This window comes from Symphalangus syndactylus, chromosome 2 (genome assembly GCF_028878055.3).
Source record: "Symphalangus syndactylus isolate Jambi chromosome 2, NHGRI_mSymSyn1-v2.1_pri, whole genome shotgun sequence".
NCBI classification, from domain to species: domain Eukaryota; kingdom Metazoa; phylum Chordata; class Mammalia; order Primates; family Hylobatidae; genus Symphalangus; species Symphalangus syndactylus.
Genome location: NC_072424.2, coordinates 69,961,053 through 69,984,348, shown reverse-complemented (window position 1 = coordinate 69,984,348; position 23,296 = coordinate 69,961,053). Strand labels below are relative to the sequence as shown.

Here is a 23,296-nt window from a genome sequence, read left to right as displayed (position 1 = left end):
AACTCATCTACTTTCTTGAACTTATCTGTATCTAGACCCCATGATGTCACTCTCACCAACTGTTTTGACCTTGTCATTTATTTCCATGGCACATAAAATATTTACATCTCTGGCAGGTACACTTCTATTTTCTGTTTAACAATCTGGCATTGATGATTCCCCAAAGAGGGTATTCTGGCCATCCTGCTCACCTGAACATTTAGAGGTGCCATGCTCCCATTTCAACTTAGCTACAAACTTTTGGAAATCTAGACCACAGAACAGAACTACACCTTCATTTCCCAACTAATTCAAGGCAGAATTCAAGGGAACACACATTAACCCCTGCCAGCTCTCCCCCTTCAGATTCTACTAATTGAAAGACAATTTCTTAATACCCCTCCTTTTCCATTTCCTTCATTTAGTATCTTTATTTTCAGGCTAGAGAAGGTCCACTAATGTTGTGTGAGAGAGCACAGTGGTGGTGATGAATATGCAGATTTTGTTTTATTTCAAATCTATGAGCTGTCAATTCAAATTAAACTTTGATTATTTATCATTATTATATTTTTAGTTGATACATTAATTGTACCTATTTGGGGGGTACAAAGTGATATTTTCATTCATGTATATGATGTGTAATGATGAAATCTAGGCAATTAGCATATAAGTCACCTCAAGTACATTTTTTTCATGCTGGGGACATTCAAAATCCTCATTTATTGTACGTTTTCAAATACGCAATAAATTATTAGCTATAGTCAACCTACAGTGCTATATAACAATAGAATACATTCTTCCTATCTAGCTGTAATTTTATTTTCATCTACCAACATTTTCCTATCCTGTTCCAATCCCTAGCCTCTAGTAAGCTTTGTTCTTCTCTTTACTTCTGGGAGATCACCTTTGTTGTCTTCCACATGACTGAGAACACGCAATATTTATCTTTCTGTTCCTTGAACATTTCATTTAACGTAAGGTCCTCTGGGCTCATCCACGTTGCCACGGATCAGAGGGTGGTGTTTCTTTATGTCTAGAGGAGAAAGAGGCTGTCCTGAAGGGACAGGAAGTTTAGTGTGAGTGGCAAGTAGTCCAGAGATGACAGAGTGAAAGTAATGAAATCAGAGAAGTGGGCAGGAGCCAGAATATTTAGTCTTAGATACCATAAAAAGTAATTTGGATTTTATTCTGATTGCAATAGTAAACAATAAAAAAGTCTTAAGCTTGGGGAAGGCACAGTCTGATTTATGCTGATAAAAAATGTGGACTCTAAAGGCAAGAGAAAAGAAAGAGATACCTCTTAGGAGAATGCTGAACAAATTCAGGTGAGAAATGGGATGATGATTGAGTCTAATGTTAATATAGTAGAAGAGATGGTGGATTAGATGTGGAATGGAAAGAAAATGGGAAGAATCAAGGATGAGTTCTATGTGATACACCTGAGAAACTAAGTAATTCGTAGAGTCATTTAATGAAGTGAGGCATTTATCCTGCTTCAGGCTTTGACATATATGGAGTAAGGGAGAAAACATCGTTTTCATTTGAGAATGATATTTTCAGGGAGGTGAAGGTAACCTTCAGATATGACAGTGAAGATTCAGGGAAGTTGCTTATCATAGAATATTCATTGCCTCTGGTGGGGGCAGGATTTGACTGAAGAAGGGCATGAGGGAACTTTCTATGGTAATGGAAATGTTCTACAACTTGGTACACACAGCTATATGCATTTGTCAAAACTCACGGAACTATAAACTTAAGATCTGTGCATTTCAGTGTGTGTAAATTATACCTCAAAACTAGAAACTTATGAACTCGAAAAACAAAAGTGGTGTTGTTTGCATATAGAGAAGATGGTGAGAATAAAAATCAATTCAACCAAGGCAGCTGTCCACTGAGATAAGAGTGAAAAGCAGCTTTAATTCTCTGAGTAAACGGTTTCTACTTAGCATGTTGTAGACAGAAATTTGACAACTTTGACTATAAAGAATCCATCACAACCACTTAAAAAGGCAAGTTATAAAGAACTCCCCTGTGACAATGATAACTTGGCAGTAAAATTTCCAACTTGTCAGTAAAATTTCCTCATATGATCAAGTATACAAAGGCTCATGACACTACCTGACCCTAAAGTTTCTCAGTGGGAGGGTAGGGATACAATTATTCATGGGTTTCTTGTGTTCCTGTTTGTCCAGGCCTTCTGAGTAATGGGCATGTTTGAATAGCAAACATATTTTGGGGAGCTACAGAAAGTGTGTCTCCCTAAAAAGAGACATTTCAGGATAGTGAAGTGTGATGGTTTATTTTTATGTATCTACTGAAATCTCTTTCCCCTCCCCGGAAACATTTTTCTTACTTTCCAGGTTAATGAGTAATTTCTCTCTTTCTAGAGAGGAGGGTGAGCAGATTGCTAAAAGCCCATAAAAGCTTAAAGTTTCTTAATTTGGGGTTTCCTCTTCTGGAATACAACCCTGCTGCATGCCGAGGTAAACATCTTGTACTCATAATGTTGCCCTAAGGGGGACTGGGGTGTAGAAATAAGATGCTAAGATATTACTCTGACTACTGCTTTTGCTGTGAGTAACAAACCATCTGTGTCTCTGGCCTAGGGTTTTGTGTTCTTCTATCAGTACATGCATATTAAAAAAACAAAAAGCTAACTTGCTAGCTTGCAAGTGGAGTTTTGTCAGATCCTCCACAATCTCAGAACTAACATGGAGATTTTACTGTAATCATGTTAAAGTTTCCAATGGTGTATATTGGATTCCTATATCAAGACTTTAGTTCTAAGTCAGAGGGCCAACACGATCCAAAAAAATTTGGACGATATTTCCAGTCAACATAAGTGGGACTTACTAAAATTTAGAGTTATCTACTCTGGGGAGAGAAATATACAACTCTGCAGCAGTCTTTACAATGTCCCCAAACTCCAAATATACCTGTTAGTAACCTGCATTACTGTCTAAGCCTAGTTATTTTTCATCAGTCGTCATTGTGACTTTGCTTTCAAAGATAGACACAAGTAGGATACAATATCTAATTGTATTTTCCCATAGGAGAAAGAGTTTGAATTTAACTTTGTATTTAAACTGAGGAAGCTGATTTATGCTCTAGTCTCTTAAAACCTTCTTTGGATTTTAAACATATACATTCTTGATGCTTTGACAGGGATCAAGTTTTTACTTTTTCTGAAAGTGCAATATACAGATAATTTAACAATGGACTTCGACCCAGATGTACGGTATATCACTATCTTCTTTTAAGTAAAGCAAAAAAGAAAACACTGAGCATTTCTTCATAGCAATTTGTAGGAAGATCAGAAGATCTGAAGCCTGCTGTCTTGCAATTCTCCTACTGATACTACATCTTCCCAGGATTGTGAGGTCTCTTTTCACAGATTTTTTTCTTGCCTGGCAGTCTTGACTTCAAGGCCCAGCCCTCTTTGAGAAGAACTCCTTTACTAGGTGTACCACCCCTCCTATCATGTACCAAAAAGTTTTCAATTGGTCCCTTACTCTAATTCTTAGCCAGAGAAGCATATAATTCCAGTACATGGTACCATATTGTCCATTTCTGGAACTTAACTCCTCTAGTCTAGGATTCCACAGGCTAAATACAACATGTTAGTTTCATGAATCTGCCTGCAGCAAAAACTTCTCCATAATTTCAGGGGAATAGGTAGATCATAGAGAAATACTTGAAAAATTCTATGAATGTAAGTATATTTTGAAATGTAGGTAAAATTGACTGTAGTTCTGACAATAATGTAACAACATTTATGCTTATATTATTAACAATTGAATAGTGTCCATGGGGTAAACTATTCAATGCATTATTTATGCCATTACTGTTTTTGTGTGATAGACAACTCTAACAAAGTAACTGTTTTAATGCCAACCTGAGAGATAGAATCAGATAGTGTTTCTGCTACAACCTAGTGGGTTATTTTTTCTTAGGTACTAAACACATGCTAAGCAAGATATAGAACTTTGAATTAGATTTGCTACAGTAACCAAAACAGCATGGTACTGGTACCACAACAGAGACATAGATCAATGGAACAGAACAGAGCCCTCAGAAATGATGCCGCATAGCTACAACTATCTGATCTTTGACAAACCTGACAAAAACAAGAAATGGGGAAAGGATTCCCTATTTAATAAATGGTGCTGGGAAAACTGGCTAGCCATATGTAGAAAGCTGCAACTGGATCCCTTCCTTACACCTTATACAAAAATTAATTCAAGATGGATTAAAGACTTATATGTTAGACCTAAAACCATTAAAATCCTACAAGAAAACCTAGGCAATACCATTCAGGACATAGGCGTGGGCAAGGACTTCATGTCTAAAACACCAAAAGCAATGGCAACAAAAGCCAAAATCGACAAATGGGATCTCATTAAACTAAAGAGCTTCTGCACAGCAAAAGAAACTATCATCAGAGTGAACAGGCAACCTACACAATGGGAGAAAATTTTTGCAACCTACTCATCTGACAAAGGGCTAATATCCAGAATCTACAATGAACTCAAACAAATTTACAAGAAAAAAACAAACAACCCCATCAAAAAGTGGGCAGAGGACATGAACAGACACTTCTCAAAAGAAGACATTTATGCAGCCAAAAAACACATGAAGAAATGCTCCTCATCACTGGCCATCAGAGAAATGCAAATCAAAACCACAGTGAGATACCATCTCACACCAGTTAGAATGGCCATCATTAAAAAATCAGGAAACAACAGGTGCTGGAGAGGATGTGGAGAAATAGGAACACTTTTACACTGTTGGTGGGACTGTAAACTAGTTCAACCATTGTGGAAGTCAGTGTGGCGATTCCTCAGGGATCTCGAACTAGAAATACCATTTGACCCAGCCATCCCATTACTGGGTATATACCCAAAGGACTATAAATCATGCTGCTATAAAGACACATGCACACGTATGTTTATTGCGGCACTATTCACAATAGCAAAGAGTTGGAACCAACCCAAATGTCCAACAACGATAGACTGGATTAAGAAAATGTGGCACATATACACCATGGAATACTATGCAGCCATAAAAAATGATGAGTTCGTGTCCTTTGTAGGGACATGGATGAAACTGGAAACCATCATTCTCAGTAAACTATCGCAAGGACAAAAAACCAAACACCGCATGTTCTCACTCATAGGTGGGAATTGAACAATGAGAACTCATGGACACAGGAAGGGGAACATCACGCTCCAGGGACTGTTGTGGGGTGGGGGGAGGGGGGAGGGACAGCATCAGGAGATATACCTAATGCTAAATGACGAGTTAATGGGTGCAGGAAATCAACATGGCACATGGATACATATGTAACAAACCTGCACATTGTGCACATGTACCCTAAAACCCTAAAGTATAATAAAAAAAAAAAAAAAGATTTTGATCAATGACCTCATGCTAATTTTCGTTCTGTTTGTTTTGCTAGTGGGAAACTAATAAGTGAAGTTTCAGATCTCTTATGCATTTTGAGGGTGTTTAAAAAAATAATAAGATAATTGTTACAGAAAGAATAGCTTCATATCTTGTTTCTTAATGTCAATGCTCTATATGCCTAGGATTATTAGATATCTCCTAGAAAACTCTGATCTTTTGTGAAAGAAGAGCACAATTTATTTCTAAGAACAAAACCATCGAATATCTTTCTTTTCAGAAAAGTAAAATAATCTTGAATTGCCTTAAATTTTAGGCGATATTATCTGGACTAGAACACAAAGATAAAGAATGTCATCGTGTCCTTTATATCATTCATCAACACATAGTTTGAGATTAATTAAATAAAAGATTCATAATAAAGGATAAGATAATAAAATATAAATATAATTTTATTTGTCTTAATTGTTATGTTTATACACGTGCCTTAAATGTCTAGAAACATTCAACCTGTCTTCACTAATAAAGGTCAATGAGATCCAATTACTTTTAAGCTATCAAGATTGCCTAATGAAATACGGGGATTATTTTGCTCTTTTTTTTTAACAACTCACTAGAGTGTCTGCAAGTTGGTAAATTGTTCCAAATTTACAGAAGTCGAATATTTTATCAGTACTGCAGAGAACCTAATTACCATGTTTATTAATATGCCTGTAAAAAAAATTAATTCATACTGTTCCAATCCCCCAAGAGAGCCAGGGCATAACTTTCCTTGTCAATAGGACTGTGGATTCCTTTCCTCTCAGTGGCAGGATAGCGGGAAAGGGCCCCTCCCTTCCAGTAACCGGCCTTGGTGTGACAGCCACGGGGTGGAAACAGACACCAGAGACATAGCGGAAAAAGTTAAGTGGGCTGAATATACTGACATGCTAACTCCTAAAAGATGCTTCTCTGTATGGCTGAATGCATGACATCCTTTTGAAGTTTCATTAGGACTCTAGGAACCAACCTTCATGCTTGAATGTTCTCTTGACCCATTTCTTCTGAAGAGTCACAAAGTTCAAGGCAGAATAGAACAGGTTCTTAGTATTTCTTTCATAGCCTCTTTTTTTTTCAAATGAAGCATATAGTAGTTCTGGGATTTTTCTCTACTCACACACGTATTTCCCTGATGCCTTCATTTATAAAAAGGGTAGCACTTTGGGAAGATGTATGTGGTACAGGATTGTCTTCTGACATTTCTCTTCTTTCCTAAACCTCACTTGCTCCTATAACGTGTAGTCTGCAAACTCAGCAGTCTATGTGTGATGATGCAAAGCAAATGCCTTGCTGGTAGTTGCCTGAGGGTGCAGGTTCAGATGGGAAGATATACTTCTCCTTCAAGTATTATAAGAATTAATTTTATAAAATGTTTTGATTAGCTTGTAAACTGAAACCAAACCAAACCAAATATCTATATGTAAATATATAATATCTATATATATGTGGGCTAAATAAAGCCCACAGGGCCATCAACTTATGATCTCTGCTAGAGAAAGGGACAAAGGCACACAAAAGATGATACCGCCTGGTTTATGTTTATAACATAAATGAATCCAGAGTCATCTATTGTGTAATGTGTACTGAGAGGTATAAAGATTTCACATATGTTGGGGATATGTTTAGAATCATATTCCTTTATTTCTCTACATGTAATTTGACTTCCTATTTCTCCATTAGTCAAACTCTTAGTTTATCATCCCACTCTTAAGAGTTTGTTTACTTCTTTGCAAACTGATGAAGAAATCACAGAATTAATAATAATTTTTAAAGAACTTGACCTAATTTCCATTGCCAAGTGCAAAAAAAAAAAAAGTGGCATCTCCCCTCTGCCACTGCTATCAGTACTATTGATCCTCACTGCCATAAGATGCCTGCCAGTAGGATCCAGAACATCCACTCTGAGTTGACCCTTCTAAAACCTACTTTTGCCCCCACATCAGTAGTGCAACTTAGGATCCCGTGTGCTGTTTTTTCTTTTGGCTTAGTTTCCACACTATTTGGGAGGAATCTTGGTTGATAAATTTGCTCTGCCCACCTGATTCATAGTAAACTCAATCAACATTGTCATATTAAGTGGAGAGATCTAATGCTGCTCCCTCCCCCTGCCTTCTTTCTTCAAGTTTTCATCCTTCTATTTGAAGTATGGGGCAGATTAATTGGTCTATTGCTTAAGGAGACATTAAACCAGAAAGGGAAATGGACATTTCACTTTTTCCTGCCCTGTCAATCTATAAGAATGATTCCCTCAAAAGGCTCTTCAACTAGCTCTGAGTGAAAAGAAACATGCCTCTATCCTTCCTTATTCAGGGAGCAAAGGGAAAAGTTACAGCATTCTCAAACAGACTGACAGTTTCCAATTCTATAGATCCCTTCCTCCCAATTCCAATTGTTTGCTTATAGCTTATATAGTCTGGTTTAGAAGTAAATAAACTTCTTCAGTGATGTTTACAGGGGACAAGTTTTTTTTTTTTTTTTTTTCCCAATCCTTAATTAACCCCAAAGAGAGTTTTCTAATTACTATTTGCTGTTATTCTCTACTTGCTGTCTTTTTTTTTTAATAAGCTAAGTTTTGAACAGCAGTTCCTTCCAAGTTCTGGGATATTAGGAAAATTATTGCTCAGATTTGCACATTTGTATGAAGTAGGAAAAATCCCAAAGACAAAAAGGCTATGAGATTTTGGGGAAATTCCAGAAATAATCTGAACACAGAGGGCTTATGAAGTACCCTTATGCTAGCATGACATGCAAAAAACATGGACAGCACACCAAGGTAGGAAGAGTAAAAACAATTTTATCCTGTGTAAATGATTCTTGGAGGAGAGAAATAAAGAAGAACGAGGAGGAGCAGGAAAAAAAGGGGAAGGAGAGAAAGAACAAAAAAGGAAGAGGAAGAAGAGGGAAACAGTTCTTCTGACTTGCAGGATGGAACACAGGAGAAGACAGCCAGGTGTTCTGACATTAAGCAGCAGAGCAAGAGTTCAGGTTCCCAGATGAGAAATAAACTATCACCTCTGTGGGGTGAGGACATGACTTCTCTGCTCTTTGGGGTAGGGCTCATAACCGCCTAGATTTCCTTAGGCATCAACAGACATCTGCTGATGAAAGCATGCTGTAGGAGAGACATGACTGTCAGCACGTTCTGCTACCTCATACCCTCTCTCTTCCCCTTTGCCATCGTCGTTGGGGCACAGGTTTAACAAAGAGGACAGCAGTGATCAGCCTTTGGAAACTCAATAGGTCTTGAATGTGACAACTCTCCTCTGTTCTCACTTCTGAGACTGTCTAGGACCCTGCATAAGCAATCTGGAAGGCAACAGAAGTGCTGGTAGCAGCAGTGATGGTGGTGGTGAGGGGTCGGTGTGCGATGCTTAAAGGAGGGAGATTTGAAATGAATAGCATGTGAGAGCCTACTATTGAATTCTACTCACAAAATACACAAGATTTGTAAGGAAAAATTAGCTGAAACTATTTTACGAAGGGACTAGAGCACGTGGAAGCTCAAATAGTACGTTTCTGCAGCAGCGTCAATGTCTGGGGTAAATACCTGGGGTTCGTCGTCTCATGCCAAGAAAATTTAGGACATTGGACACACACAGGGAGTTTAGGAGTGGAGGCTTAATAAGCAGAAGAAAAATAAAGGAGAATGGCGCTCTCTCTCTCTCTCTCTCTAGTGAGAGAGAGGGGCTTCCAAAAGCAAAAGACCAGCTGGCCGGGAGTTTGCTGGATTTTATAGGCAGGCTCGAGGAGGTGGTGTCTGATTTACGTAGGGCCCACTGATTGGTGCAATGAGCTGTGACTTTTACATAGCACGCAACAGAGAAGGCTGGCCACCCCAACCTAATCTTATTATGCAGATGGGCTTTCCACTTGACCTGCACCATCTTCTCTGCTCCTTACGCTACATGTGGCTGTCAAAGAGAAGGGAAGGTGGAGCCGTCATTTTGAACATGCCTAGTCCCAGGTAGCTCTGTCCTGCCGGCATTCACCCGTGCAAGCTTTCAGCCTGCTTGTGTGTGTCTGCAGCTCGATTCTTCAGTCTGCTCCTTGTTAGAAAATGATTTGGGGGCTGCTTTTCACTAAAAAGAAAACCTTACCAAAGACTCCTGTACCCTCACTATCTGCTTAAGTATTTTCTTCTTAACTCCTATGTCATTTCTGCATCTGTTTGGGCCTCATACTTTAAAGTTCCGATTGTGCAAACGCAGTTTCCGAACTGCGACTGTAGTTCATATCTCATGCAGTGAGAATGCTGTGAGAAAAATCTCTCTTCTTTTCTCTCTAGCATATTCACAGACGTATTCCCTTCAACCTTGACCCAATCACAATGCTCCTGGATGGAGGAGTCCTGAATTTAAGTAGAGGGAAGTTTTTAGTTATTCCTTATCATAGAGCCATAAGAAAATAGGAAAGATCATTCCTCTTTCTCCTCCTCCTCCTCCTCCTCCTCCTTCTTCACTTTTCTTTCTTTCTTGTTTTGCATTCTGATTTGTTGCACATTTATCTTAGTTAAGTATTAAGATCCTGTTCAGTTTTCCAAGTTCTTGTTCTTTTCAGTAGCGCCAGATTTCTACCTTGAAAAGACATTGCAGAAATGGTGGAGCAGATCGGTTAGGAGCAAACCGACAACAGAAGGCCTGTGTGGCATAGGACATGGACAGGGTATACAGCACTGGTTTGAGGTGGAAAGGAGGACTCAGAGAAAGACTGAGGTGTCACTGGCTGTAAAGGCCACTGAGCCATACCTGAGTGATCTCTGAGGTTCAGTCGTAGGTAAAGTTGCACAATTCAAAGTAAATATAGTGAATCACGGCTGAGGCAGTCACAGAGCAGCAATGATCCCAGCAGAGTGGGAAATATAACCATCCCAGGGGACTGCAGCAAGGAGAACGTCAAAGGGTGCCAAGGCTGTAGGGAAGGCTGACTCAAAAGGTTTGCCCGTGTTGTTAACAGCTGTGAACTTGTTGATAAAAGATCAGCAAATGCACAGGGAGAAGGGAATTTACTGATATTGTATAACAACCTCTGAATTAATGTTACTTTCTATCATAAAGAAAAAATGTTTTATTTGAAATAAAAATTTCCTTTCAGGGGAGCCTTACAAAGGAACGTAGTTGAAGGCCATTTTATTTTAGCTGAGAACCTACATAGCTCTTGGATATGCAAAATAAGGCCTTGGAGCTGAGTTTGGGAATAGCAAGCAGAAGGAGCTGAAGGCTCTGCTTAATGGAGCGAGAGGAATTCGAGTTCCTGGAAGCAAAACCAGGGTGAAGAGAGGAGGAGGAACAAACAGTGACTAGCCTACAAGGCCTGAGTGCCTTGGGAGCAGAGAGGCAGACTCGGGGGACAAGAGATTGGGGATAGAAAAATGACCCACGTGGCTCAGCAAATTTAGCCGAAGCTGGAACCAGAGTCGTATACAAAAAAGCTTTGGATTTTCCCTGTGTTGTCTAACAACCTTAGCGTGACCTAACCTCCATCTTGTAGTCAGGAGGCTTCCAGATAACTAAGCATGTCAAAATAATTAAGTGACCAGAATGTCTTTCCCAGATTTCAGGTATTTTCAGGAATGCTGAGTGGCAGGAAGAAAATATATGATTATCTCAAAATAAGGTAGGAAACAAATTATATGAAAGCTTTAAGCAAGAACAAACTAATCAAGGTATTTATCTGGACAGTCATTTAAACTGTGAATCCTCTGAGAGATTGCATTTTATTCAGTTTCATTATTTCAGTGACTGTTATAGTGCACATAATAAATGTTCAATAAATGCTGGTTAAATAAAGAAAATAATAAAAGGAGGGAGAAAGAAAAGCAGCAAATGTAGCAAATCTCAGATTGTCATTGGTTAGGAGTAACCTAAGAACACAGCAAATATGCCTAATGAAACTCAGTGTCTTTGCCATGGCCCTTTCATCTGGAACGTGGTCTTTTCCAACATGCGCTCACACACACAGTCTCACAACCACACAGCCTGGTTCCCTTACCTGCTACAAGTTTATCTGCCATTAACACTTTATTTAAAAGTGTGACTCTCCCCTAAACTCAATTTGGCTTGTCCTATATCATTTCCTATTTTATCTTGCTGCGTGGCCTGCATACCATCTAGTCCATTATGTATTTTATGCAGATTTATTTTCATCAGCACGCTTTGATATGTAAGCTCCAGGATGTCAGGAACTCCTATCTGTTTTGCCCAAGGATATACCCCCAGCAGTGAAAGAGGGCCTGGTCTGTAGTAGGTACTTTTGTAGGAATGCATATATGAATGAATGAATGAATGAATGAATGAAGGTTTATATAGGAATCATGAAACCTGCCATCTGAGGAACAGAAATAATTTCTTCCAGCTGGACTGAAAGAGGCATGCACACTGAAGAAGTTTTAAAAAAAGAAAAACCCATTACCAGATATGAATTAAAGCCTGTCTGCTTTTATGTATTCAAAACCCCAACCAACACAGAACAGTAGTCAGAAGCTGGACCTAATTTCAAGGAAGGAAATTAGAAGCTTATTTTCTGTCTTTGCATTGCTTTTGAGTGTGTCTTCTGATACAAGCCAAATGCTGTCCGTCAGCCTGTTACAGCATGTGCTCTCATGTACTGCCACACTTTTCATTGCTGTCCCCCTGAGTTAAACTGCTCTGTTCTGCTGCCATCCTCTCTAGGGCTTGAGATAAAAATGTTCAGTTGCTGCTGCCATGCTGCCTGTCTCGTGTGTTTAAATGTGTCCATATCACGGTGTTTGCATCTGACTACATCTTGGCAGCTTCCAGATAAGACTTAGAGAAACCAAGCCACTGCTGGGATGATGACTAATCATTTTGCAGAACAGCGTGAGCCAAACAAAGGTATAGCTCATATGGTTCTCAGTTTTCCTTCTGAGACATACCACCACAAAACAGAGAGAGGATTGATTACCAGCAAGTACCATCACGGACACAGCTGTAACTGGTCAACAGATGCAGCCTTATTATAATATGCATTCCACAAGCATATGGAATTGGGTGAAATTAAACTAAAAAATAAAGAGATTGAGTCCTTCTTCAAATAAGAGGTGTGTAGAAGCCAAAAAACCTCCCTGTTCTTTGTTTTCTACCTTTCCAAACTGTAGCAGATGTTGTCAATTCTGTAAAATTAGAAAAAAATGCAAATGTCCCCTAAATCCTGAGTGGGGATTAATGCAAAACTGCAGAAACATTGAAATTCAAAATACCCAGCAAGTTATGTTTATTAATATCATCCACATATGCCTTTTTTTGGTCTTTAGGGTGCTCCTTGATCTACAAAGTGGATCAAAGATCCAAGAGCCAAGTGGATCTACAAAGGATGTGGAGCAGTATGTGTGTTCCTTTTATTCATTGAAAAGGAAAGGGCAGCACGAGGTAAATGGTGGTTGCCATTAGCTTGTAAGCTTTATCCCAGGAAAAGTTTAGGGCAGCATGAATTATCATAGAATGTGCCCTTTTTTGGATTATCTATTGCTACCATTTATTTAAAAAACCCTCCAACCAGTATGGTTACCTTTTTCTTTGTAATATTTTAAAATTCAATTGCATTTAGAATATTTTCTCATCCTTTCTACCATATCTTTTTTTCTGTATGCCTTCCTAAAGCTTATAAAGTTAGAGGACAAAAATATAAAGTTATCATTTTTCAATATTTGTTGTGAATGGAATTATCTATAATACATTTATAATTATTATTTATAATACAGAAACCATCGTATCTTAAAACATAAACATTTAGGGCATGTATCTTGGCTAGAATATTTAAATAATGTTCTGTACTTGACAATGTTCAATAAATATTATCACTCAGAAAATAAAAGCAGCAAAAATTTGGTGGTACAGTTTTAATGTTTAAATTTAGAAGAAAATATCGAAGGCCAGAAATCATCTAATATCTGCTTCCCTATCAATGAGAACCAATGTAAACTAAATATTGCAATCTTGTTATAAAAATTTGGTTTCCTTTACTGACTATTGAGGGAACACATTATGACAAGCAATCTTAATTTAAAAAGTCAAAATTTGAAAGCAGCAGTAATGCCAATTTCACATTGCATTTGAAGGATAAATGTCAAACCCTGTCGATGAATTTGTGCTTAGAAAAAATATTTTTGCAGGTTTTCTTTTCTAAAAGATCTACCCTTATCATTTAAAAATAGGAGTGCAGTCTTATCTTTCAGTCCTGCCTTTCCAGTGCCCTCTACTGGGCACTATAGTTGATAAATATGTGTATCTACTCCTCCAGGTTCGCCTCTGATTTTATTTCTAAATCATAGAATAAAGGGGAGGGCTGAAAGAAATTTGAGAATTCCATCCCTGCCTTCTCCTAGGGTCATAACCAAGCCACCTGAGAGATATGAAATCTCTTCTGTTTTTCAAGATTGTTAAAAAAGAAAAGTGACTCAAACCTATTTTGCTTGGTATTTTCACCCAACTGGCCTATACCTTAGCTGCCTTAGTGAGTGTTTAGGATGACTTAAATTACTGCACCTGCCACAAGTGCCTTCTGGGTGCTGTAATATATAACACTGCCTTTTATTCTTTAAACACAAAAGATGTGGCTTTCATTCTTGGCTGATGGAAGTGATCAGTGCAACATAAAAATTGCAAGTGAGTTTATCTCTGTTTCTTTGCTAGCTGTAGCAACGGGTGCATATGCACAATAGAGATGACATTATTTCTATCTGTTTTAAATATTTTTTCTTAGTAAATGTCTATAAAAGAATACATTCACAAGCAAGTCACCATGGAGGCCTTCTAATGAAATTTATTTTGCTGCATTTTAGTGAAAAAGACAAAATATCCTTCATTATTAGACTGAAATTCAGTATAAAATATCCATTAATAATTAGCATTTGTGCATAATACAGCCTTTGTTAGTTTTGGTGTGTGAAATTAATCTGCAAAATATTTTCAAGCAAGATTTAAAACAAAATAAGGCAAAAGCCTTGGATAAAGAGACTCTACTAGCTTTTCCTCTTATTTTTTCCCTTCTTTGGTTATCAATTTTCTAATTGAAAAATTATAGAGGATGACATTTAGTAGATTTAAGAGGTATTTTGACTGAGTTTTTACTCCCTGAATGTTAATGTATCAGAGCATGGCACACCTATTCTTTCTTTTCTGTTCTGGAAATTTGCTTAGGCTGCTCAGCTGTCCCTTCTCTATGGCCACATAATAGAAACATTATTACCTCCAGCAACCTCCCAGTGGGTTAGTAGCATAACATTCCTGATGGATAGAACATGTTTCTGTTTTTTGAAGTTACTTGAATATTTCTAACAGTTGCAGCTAATCAACTGCTGCATTGATTAATAAAAAAGTGCCCCAGAAGTCATTATAAAATATCAATATACAGTTGCTAAAATAGTCTTAAAGAGGCCATAAGGATTATTCCATATTTCTGTAGTCACATTTTGATTAAAAGTGTGTAGAATGTTTGTATATATTATAAACACTATTGTTCTGTGTAGCTATTTTTGACAAATATTCTATTGCAAAGTGAAAATAACCCAAAGGAAAAGTACAAGGACTTTAATTTTAACTTAAAAAAAAATCAAACCTTCTTCAAAGCTAACAGAAGACCGACATGCTGATCATATCTTTCAGAATCTCTTGAAGTGTAAATTTAGTCAGAGTGCCAAACACAGAAAGTTGATCTCAACCAAATCTTCAAATGGACAAAACATTCTCTTGGACTCAGCCAGGACTGAGCCAGCTGCCTGTTGATATGTGGGCAGAGAGAAGTTGAGTGCCTGATTCTGGGGCCATTCAGCTTCTATGCTTCAAGGTAGCATAGTCTCAACATCAGATTCTGCATTAGAGCTTTGAATATATGTTAGGAGAAAAAAAAAAACCTGTTCAATTTCCAAAATTATTCTAGCTTGCAATATTTTTGACCATCTAGTCATGTTCATACATTTTGTGATAATATATGGGAATATGTATTAAGCTGGAACCTTTGTCACCCAACTACTGGGTCCAGAATTGTAATTTTTAACATTTTTGTTGCATTAGGCTACCAACCACTGTTTACTAACTGCATGTGGAACTAAAAATTGCTGATGAAAGCTTTGTAATGTAATGGAAAAGGTGTTGGATTGGAAATCAAGAGAGCTATTTTTTTTTTCTATTGCTTTCACTACATGTTACAGTGGCCTTGGAGCAAGGTGTCTTGTTTTACTTTTTTTTTTTTTTTTTTTTTTTTTTTTTTTTTTTTTTTTGAGACGGAGTCTCGCTCTGTCGCCCAGGCTGGAGTGCAGTGGCGCAATCTCGGCTCACTGCAAGCTCCGCCTCCCGGGTTCACGCCATTCTCCTGCCTCAGCCTCTCCGAGTAGCTGGGACTACAGGCGCCCGCCACCGCGCCCGGCTAATTTTTTGTATTTTTAGTAGAGACGGGGTTTCACCGTGGTCTCGATCTCCTGACCTCATGATCCGCCCGCCTCGGCCTCCCAAAGTGCTGGGATTACAAGCGTGAGCCACCGCGCCCGGCCTTGTTTTACTTTTTAAATAACACTTTTTACAAATACTGACTTCTGCAGGGTGGAGTGGCTCATGCCTGTAATCCTAGCACTTTGGGAGGCTGGGGCGGGTGGATCACTTGATGCCTGGAGTTTGAGACCAGCCTGGCCAACATGGTGAAACCCTGTCTCTACTAAAGATACAAAAATTAGCTGGGTGTGGTGGGGGGCACCTGTAATCCCAGCTACTTGGGAGGCTGTGGCAGAAGAATTGCTTGAATCTGGAAGGTGAAGTTTGCAGTGAGCCTAAGCGAAAAAACAAACAAACAAACAAAACAAAACAAAACAAAACAAAAATCCTGACTTTTTAAAAATCTATCATAAGTATTGGTTGAACTAAGATTAGGTCTTCTGCAGCTATAAATTTTCATAAGCCAGACTTGTATACCAAAACACTTTATCAACATCTCTGCCTAGAAATCCTAACAGATTTCAATGATAACATGCTAACATGTTCAAAAACAAAGTTCTGATTTTCCTCTACACTCTTCTCAGTCTTCTTAATTTCAGAAAATAGTAATTATTTAGGTTCCAAATCCTGAAGTCTTTTTAAGTTCTCTCTATTCTTTATACCCCACACCCAATTTATCAGCAAAATCTGTTGGCTCAACCTTCAAAATGATGCCAATAGTGGCCACTTCTCTTTGTCTCCAGTATTTATGCTCTGGTCCATCCATCATCTTTAGACTTTACTATTTCCATAGTATACCGGTATGGTTGAATTGCATTCTTCCAAAAAGACATATGGAAGCCCCAATCCCTAGTGTCTCAGAATGTGACCTTTTTTAGAAATTTTGTCTTTGCAGTCAAATTAGGATGAGGTCATTTGGGTAGGCTCTAATCCAGTATGACTGGTGTCCTTATAAAAATGGAAAATTTGGATGCAGAGACAGATGAGCACACAGAGAGAATGCCATGAGAAGATGAAAATAGAAATCAGAGTGATGCATCTATGCCTAAGATTGTCTGCAAACCTCCAGAAAGCTAGGAGAGAGGCATAGAACAGAGTCTCCCTCAGAGCTGTCAGAAGGAACCAACCCTGCCAACACCTTGGTCTCAGACATCTAGCCTCCAGGAGTTTGCAACAACAAATTTCCCATGTTAAAGCCACTCAGACTGTGGTAAGTTGAAGAAAACTAGTGCATACGTTAAGTGGGCTTTCTGCTTTCCACTCCTCCACTATGGCCTGTTCCCCACACAGCAGTTAGAAACATATATATATACATAAAATAAAGGACTGCATTCTCTCCTCTTTATTCTCCCAGTGGGGAAGAAGAACTGTCATTAATGGCAAGTGGCAGTTGAAACAACACCAAGAGCTGGCTTCACGTTTAGGAAAGAATGCTGTGCCTTCTTGTCCTTGTCGTGGTTTCTGGTGCTCTGCACATTCAGAGAAACTTCTCTTGTAACAAACTATAGAAATGATTCCTGAAAGTACAGCCTTTAGAAACAAGTATTTTTTAAAGTACCAGTAAAATTGTATTGCCTCTTTATTAAAAATCCTCCCATTGTTCCCCATGTGCACCTGATCTACAAATTCTATTCTTTCCACCATTTCTTCTATGACCTGTCCCCTAAAATCAGTCTGCTCCAACCAGAGTTCCTGGCATATAATAAATGCCTAATTAGTATTTGTGAACTGATAGAATAACTAAATTTTAAATCAGCAAAACTATTTTTGAGGTTTTTTAAAAAAGATTAATAATGGAGAGAATAAGACCAAGTGCATAAGTGTTGATTGAACCAGAATGACCTTGCAAAATTTCATTCATTCATTCAACACACCTCCTTAATACATGCTGTTAGCCAAGTGCTATTCTAGGCACTTGACTTTCAAATGTGGAGAGGCTGTAGCTCCTGTACATCTGGCATAGGTGAAGGAGCAACTACAATACATGAAGGTAAATCTTACCATAGAGGTGAGAACAAAGTTCTATGGTACCACAAATGAGGGAGCAATTACTTCTGTCCAAAGCAGTTATGGGAGGTTTCATAAAAAGGGAGACAGTTAAGCCAGGCAATCTTAGAAGTTTGGTGGTGGTGGTAGGAGTGTTAATGGATAGGTGACATATAGGAAGGTGAACATTTCAAGGTGCTGATGTAGCATGTGCAAACACATGGCAGAATCATGCATCTAGAAAAGGTGCCATTTGTTAGGCAAAGCTGTGTGTCCCTGGCTCACTACTTCACTGTTCGGCAGCCAACCAGCTGCAGAATCCTATAGAAACACTGGAATCTCCGATCTTAAAAACAGGAAATCATAGGCCCCTTCTGCATTTAAGAAAATCCCAGACTCTCTTTATTTAAATGTTCCACAAGCCAATAAAACAAGAAGCCAACAAAGTGGGACTGGCCTCTAACTCTGTCTTCAGTTTAGCAGCAGAGCTGTATATCCAGCTAGATCCTGCTGCTAGATGATTCTATGTGACTGAATCCTAGCCTCCGTCCCAGCAGGAGACAACCAGGAATGGAGTCTGGCCTCATCATGAGAGATCTGATGTATTTCCATATTTCAGTGTTTTTTCTTCTATTTGTGTAACCCTAAATGTTTTACAACATTAATATTTTGTTGCCCCAATTCTTGTGCTGCAAGCACGTGAGGCAGAAATGCAAAGAGAACCCATGTCTTTTGATGGTCTGATTACTACCCATTGTGAGGTTTGGGGTTTTAAAATATCAATTTCTTGCCGATATTTCATGTAATGCTAACTGTCACAACTGCTCTGTCTAGCCCAGCAAAATTGGCTTTAATATGCTAAAGAAATTAGGGAATTGTATTGCTTCTGGGTTCTAATCCTAGCTCTATAATTAATCATCGTATGTCATAAAGCAAGGCATTTAACCTTTCTATTAGTACCCACATCTATCTGACAAGCAGCTTGGCCTGTAACAGTTGCTAAGATTCATTATTCCCTGATCCTAGGAAGAAAAAAAAAAAAAGTGAATTGGAAACAGCTTACAATCACCATCAGTAGTTACTTGAAAGACATTGAGATTTATTTTTTGTTTGTTTTTTAGTTTGTTTTCAATATTGACTTTTCAGATGTGTGAATCCTCATGCTTCCTTGATCCATGTGTCTATAACTTAGCAACCGACCAGTGACGGTTTGAATGCTGAATTTAAAGAATTTATTGTTTTTCATATAGAGTTAATGGTGTGTGTGTGTGTGTGTGTGTGTGTGTGTTGTATTTATCCACCTAATCTTCTCAGGCAGGGGTTATTTAAATTCCTAGAGGCTGCTTTACAAAAACTCAGAGCAGGTTTGCTCTTTCATCATAACTACTACGAGCTATGTGGTGTGAGCATGACTTAAATGGGTAGTTGGTTTTCATTTCACATCATTGCTACATTTATTTGCTTTTATAGATCTTAGAAAGTATTAATAAAAAATCCGTGTGGATGAAACGCCATTTTTTTTCTGTGCCTGAAATGATACGTAATATTGACTAAACAACCTCACTTTTATTTCCTTGATGGAGTCTTGTGCCTGTGGATCCCGTTTTGATCCCAAAAAGTCTTACATCATAAATGCTGGAGCAAATGTTAGTTCCCTCATAATATACTACTTCTTCACTTCCCTGTGTACATATAGCTACACTCAAGTTTTAGCATAACTTAGGAAATATTTCTATGGGAAGTATGCGCAACAGATCTTCCTAGCAAAATAGAAGCTATTTTAAAAAAGAGATATTAAATAGATCAGGAAAAAGTGAGGTAAAAGAATATGTGTAGAAAGTAAATTTTTAAAAAAATAAAGACTTTTATTTTTATTAATTTTTTTGGTGTTACCATCTGTCATAATGTATATAGTAGTGATATGCAATTTATATTTTAGAATATAAGAAGTAATTTCTTTAAAAAATCAGTGAGTAAAGATTTTAAATGATACTTTTAAACATCTTGCCTAATTACTAAGCTCACGGTGATATCAAAGAAAAGTATTTGTTCAGTATGTTAAGAAATTAAACTTTAAATAAGCTAATTTGATGATATTTCTGTGTATGTTGTACTTACCTTCACATGATCTGGTAGTTTACATTAAAGCCAGTTTTCATGATTTTAGGCCATTTGTCTGCTTTGTTTCCTTTTAAAAATATCTATACAACTCCATCCTATCCCTCATAATATTAATTTCCCTGGTTTCTGTTCATGTTTCAAACATATTTCCAAAAGAATATGATTCAGATAAGTATTTAAAGGAAATACATCATCACATTGAGCCAGGTATTATAGCTATATGTGAAGGGATTAAGCAGCTTAAAATACGTTGTCACAGATCCTGGATTCTCCCCTCCTTCTTGACAACCAAGGTCATGTTTTCCTGGCTGCAACTATGGGGAATGTTTTTAAGCAGTTTTGCAGACCCAGTCCTGCACACCTCAATTAATGTATCCTTGTGGGGTGGGGGAAAAGGACCACTTTTGTAATGATGTGTATCTTACAACACACTAAATTTTTATAAATCATGCAAAACAGAGCTGCATTTATATGCAGCTGCTGATGACAAAAATACCTCTGAGAGCAAGTTATTTTTATTTCCACTTCGTTGAAAATAAACAGAAACAAATCTTCGCACAATTAGGATGACAGGACATGTTCTGCTCTTCATCTCAAGTTCCTCTTCTGCTGCCACACCCACCTGATGGCTATGCTCTGCCATCTCCTGCTTCAGGGATCTGTGCCTTCTTGTTTTCTATTCCTATTTCACAAAGCGCTGACATCCATTGGGGCACTTTGGCATTAATTGACTTATTGCCTTTTATATGAAAGAATTTCAAGAATTCTTCTAGGCCAGCCTTAGCATCTTCAGCCTTCCATTACTAATTATGAAATAAATGTTATAAATTCATGAGCAGGTGGCTCACTGAGTTGTTCAAATACCTGAAATCACAAAATACAGTCAGTTCTGCTACAATGCTTGCTTTGGGAACGTGAATTTGTTTCAGTGTAATTGAGATATTGGGGAACAATTTAAGCATAATGCAAATTTCACATTTGCTTCTGTGGGAATTCCGCTGCCAGAAACACTAGGAGAACTCAAAAAACTGCACCCAGCTGAACCCATCTGCATAAGAATATGCAAAATTCAGACGTCACCCATTTCAAACATCCACCAGCTACCTCAGTTCACTATGTGCACTGTGAGCCACCTATGTCCATATCTGGCGTTACAAATTTCATCTGATTTCTGAGAATCCACCTTCTACCATCTCACAAGTTGCTATTCTTATATTGCTTAATTTTGAAATAAGAAAACTTCAAGTCTTTCTTAAATTTGTATTTTATTGTAGAATTTATGTATCAATAAACCATTTAATATATATAAAACTGTGCTACCATATTTATTAAGTTCTTATCTTTTTAATGTATGACTGATGAAGTTTTTGTGTTGCAGGTCTGGTTTTTGCTGCACAGTTTTGCATAGCATGATAACTTTCAGGAGTGTATATGCAGCATTACAGCAAAACTGACAGTATGAAACTGCCCACACTGCCAAGATTGCTGTAGCGGGGATATCTAACAATACCTTCTTTGGGCCTGTTTTGAGAACTTCTTATCCTTGACTCTTCTTCACGTCAACTCTCAGTCACCACTCAAAGACTAGTTTTCTTTTATACACCTGAGAACAGTTATGAAATATCTGAGCATTGCATCATTCTAGAGGGTTTGGCTTTTATTGGAAAGGCAAGAGGTACTCTTGAAGAATTTTAAGCTGGAGAATGGCCGAGATAATAACAGGAATCAAACCCATGCTGGAGAGGACTTTGCATAAAAGTTTCTATCAGGACCCTCTGATTGTGACTCAAAAGCCTGTGAGCTCCTAGAGGATAGAAATTGTCCAATCATCTCAGAAGCCTCTATGCTGGGCATCCTGCCTGACCTGGAATGGCTCAAACTGTTTACTGAACTGAATTCCAACAGTACAAATGAGGATTAGTCTTCAAAATGGTTACCAAGAGGCACTGAAAAGTCTTAATAATGATGCAGATAATCAAGTTCTCCACTTAGACAAGGAATTCTTCCCTTAGATTTTAGAAAACAATTGTTTAATAGTGAGAATTAAAACAAAAATGATTTTTCATGTACCTTAACTAAATCTTATGCTTTTTGAGCTCCTGCTTTTTGCTTAATAATATTTGGGCACAGTGCCTTTCCCATCAGGATATGATTGATACTCATTCAATTCATCAAAAAACCAGTTAATCAGAACATTCGCTTCCTCATAAGTATTGTATTTAAGTGTCTGTTGTGTATAATTTAATGTTTCACACGGTTTGGCTACTTTAATTTCTTAAAAGACTTTTGGAATTTTTACAGGATCCTCTAGAGATGAAAATATGAAAAATCTTCATTCTTTTGCAATGCTATTGCATTCTTATGCAATAATAATGCAATATCATTGCCTTCTCATGTAATACTTATACAGTTAAAGCTAAAAAAGATAATGAACATCAGAAGTAAAACAATAGTGACTATGAAACCATGAGTATGGCTTACTCTAAATTTGATCTCTGCTGAGTGACTCTGACTTCCTTTCAATTAAGTGCATATTACAACTCCCCAGGTGGGTAGCCATCTGCTCCTCATGGAAGGTAATGCCACCCAAGCTCTTGGCTCTCTTCCCTGCCAATTAGTCCCCTATATGCATTTTATATGAATGTTGCAGAGCCTTAGATAGGTGTGAAACTTTGAAGCTTCTATACTTTTGAAGAAATCTGATTTAAGCATACACTGTCAAAGGAATGAAAAGAACAAATATCAATATGGCAATGGAATTTCTATAAACACTACATAATTTTGTTCCTCAAGTGGTTATCTGAATTTAAAATGATATTCTTCCAGGCTTAAAATAAATAAGTCACTTAATAATAGATTTGTTTTTAGTAATAATGTCACTCCCTACTTCTCATTGGAATTCAAATATGACAGTTTTTCCTTACATGATTTAAATACACGTAACTGGCCACAATCCTGTTGTGCCCATTGACCTCTCTGTGTGTTCTACATGTTTTCCAGTTATTTTAAGTGTATTGTTTTTGACCCCAAGCAATTTTTATTGCCTTATAGCACTATTCTGCGTGGAAAAAAATAAAATCAAGCTGGAGTTATTTAGGCCAAATGATACAGTGGGTTTCTAGGAAGCCTGAGGCAGATTGTCCGTTTTGCATTTAGAAGAAGCCACTGGAGAGTGACAGTTCAAAAAAAAAACACAAACACACAAAAACCGCTGTTGTGAAATATTTGGCTTGGGAAAGAGAATTTGAGAAAGCTCAGACTAACGCATTAACATACTATTATGCACCCCTGAATAGAGATCCTAGGAATAGGCTGCCACCTACTAT

At 37.8% G+C, this 23,296-nt stretch overlaps 1 long non-coding RNA gene and 1 other non-coding gene across 2 annotated transcripts in view; one reads left to right on the top strand and one right to left on the bottom strand.

Annotated features, from left to right (window-relative positions):
- LOC134735820 (uncharacterized) overlaps positions 1-23,296 on the top strand; it is a 413,721-nt gene that overhangs the window by 111,543 nt on the left and 278,882 nt on the right. The window lies entirely within an intron of this gene.
- LOC129478225 (small nucleolar RNA U3) lies at positions 17,186-17,396 on the bottom strand. Its single transcript, XR_008656360.2, has one exon. It is a non-coding gene; the product is annotated as a small nucleolar RNA U3 (small nucleolar RNA).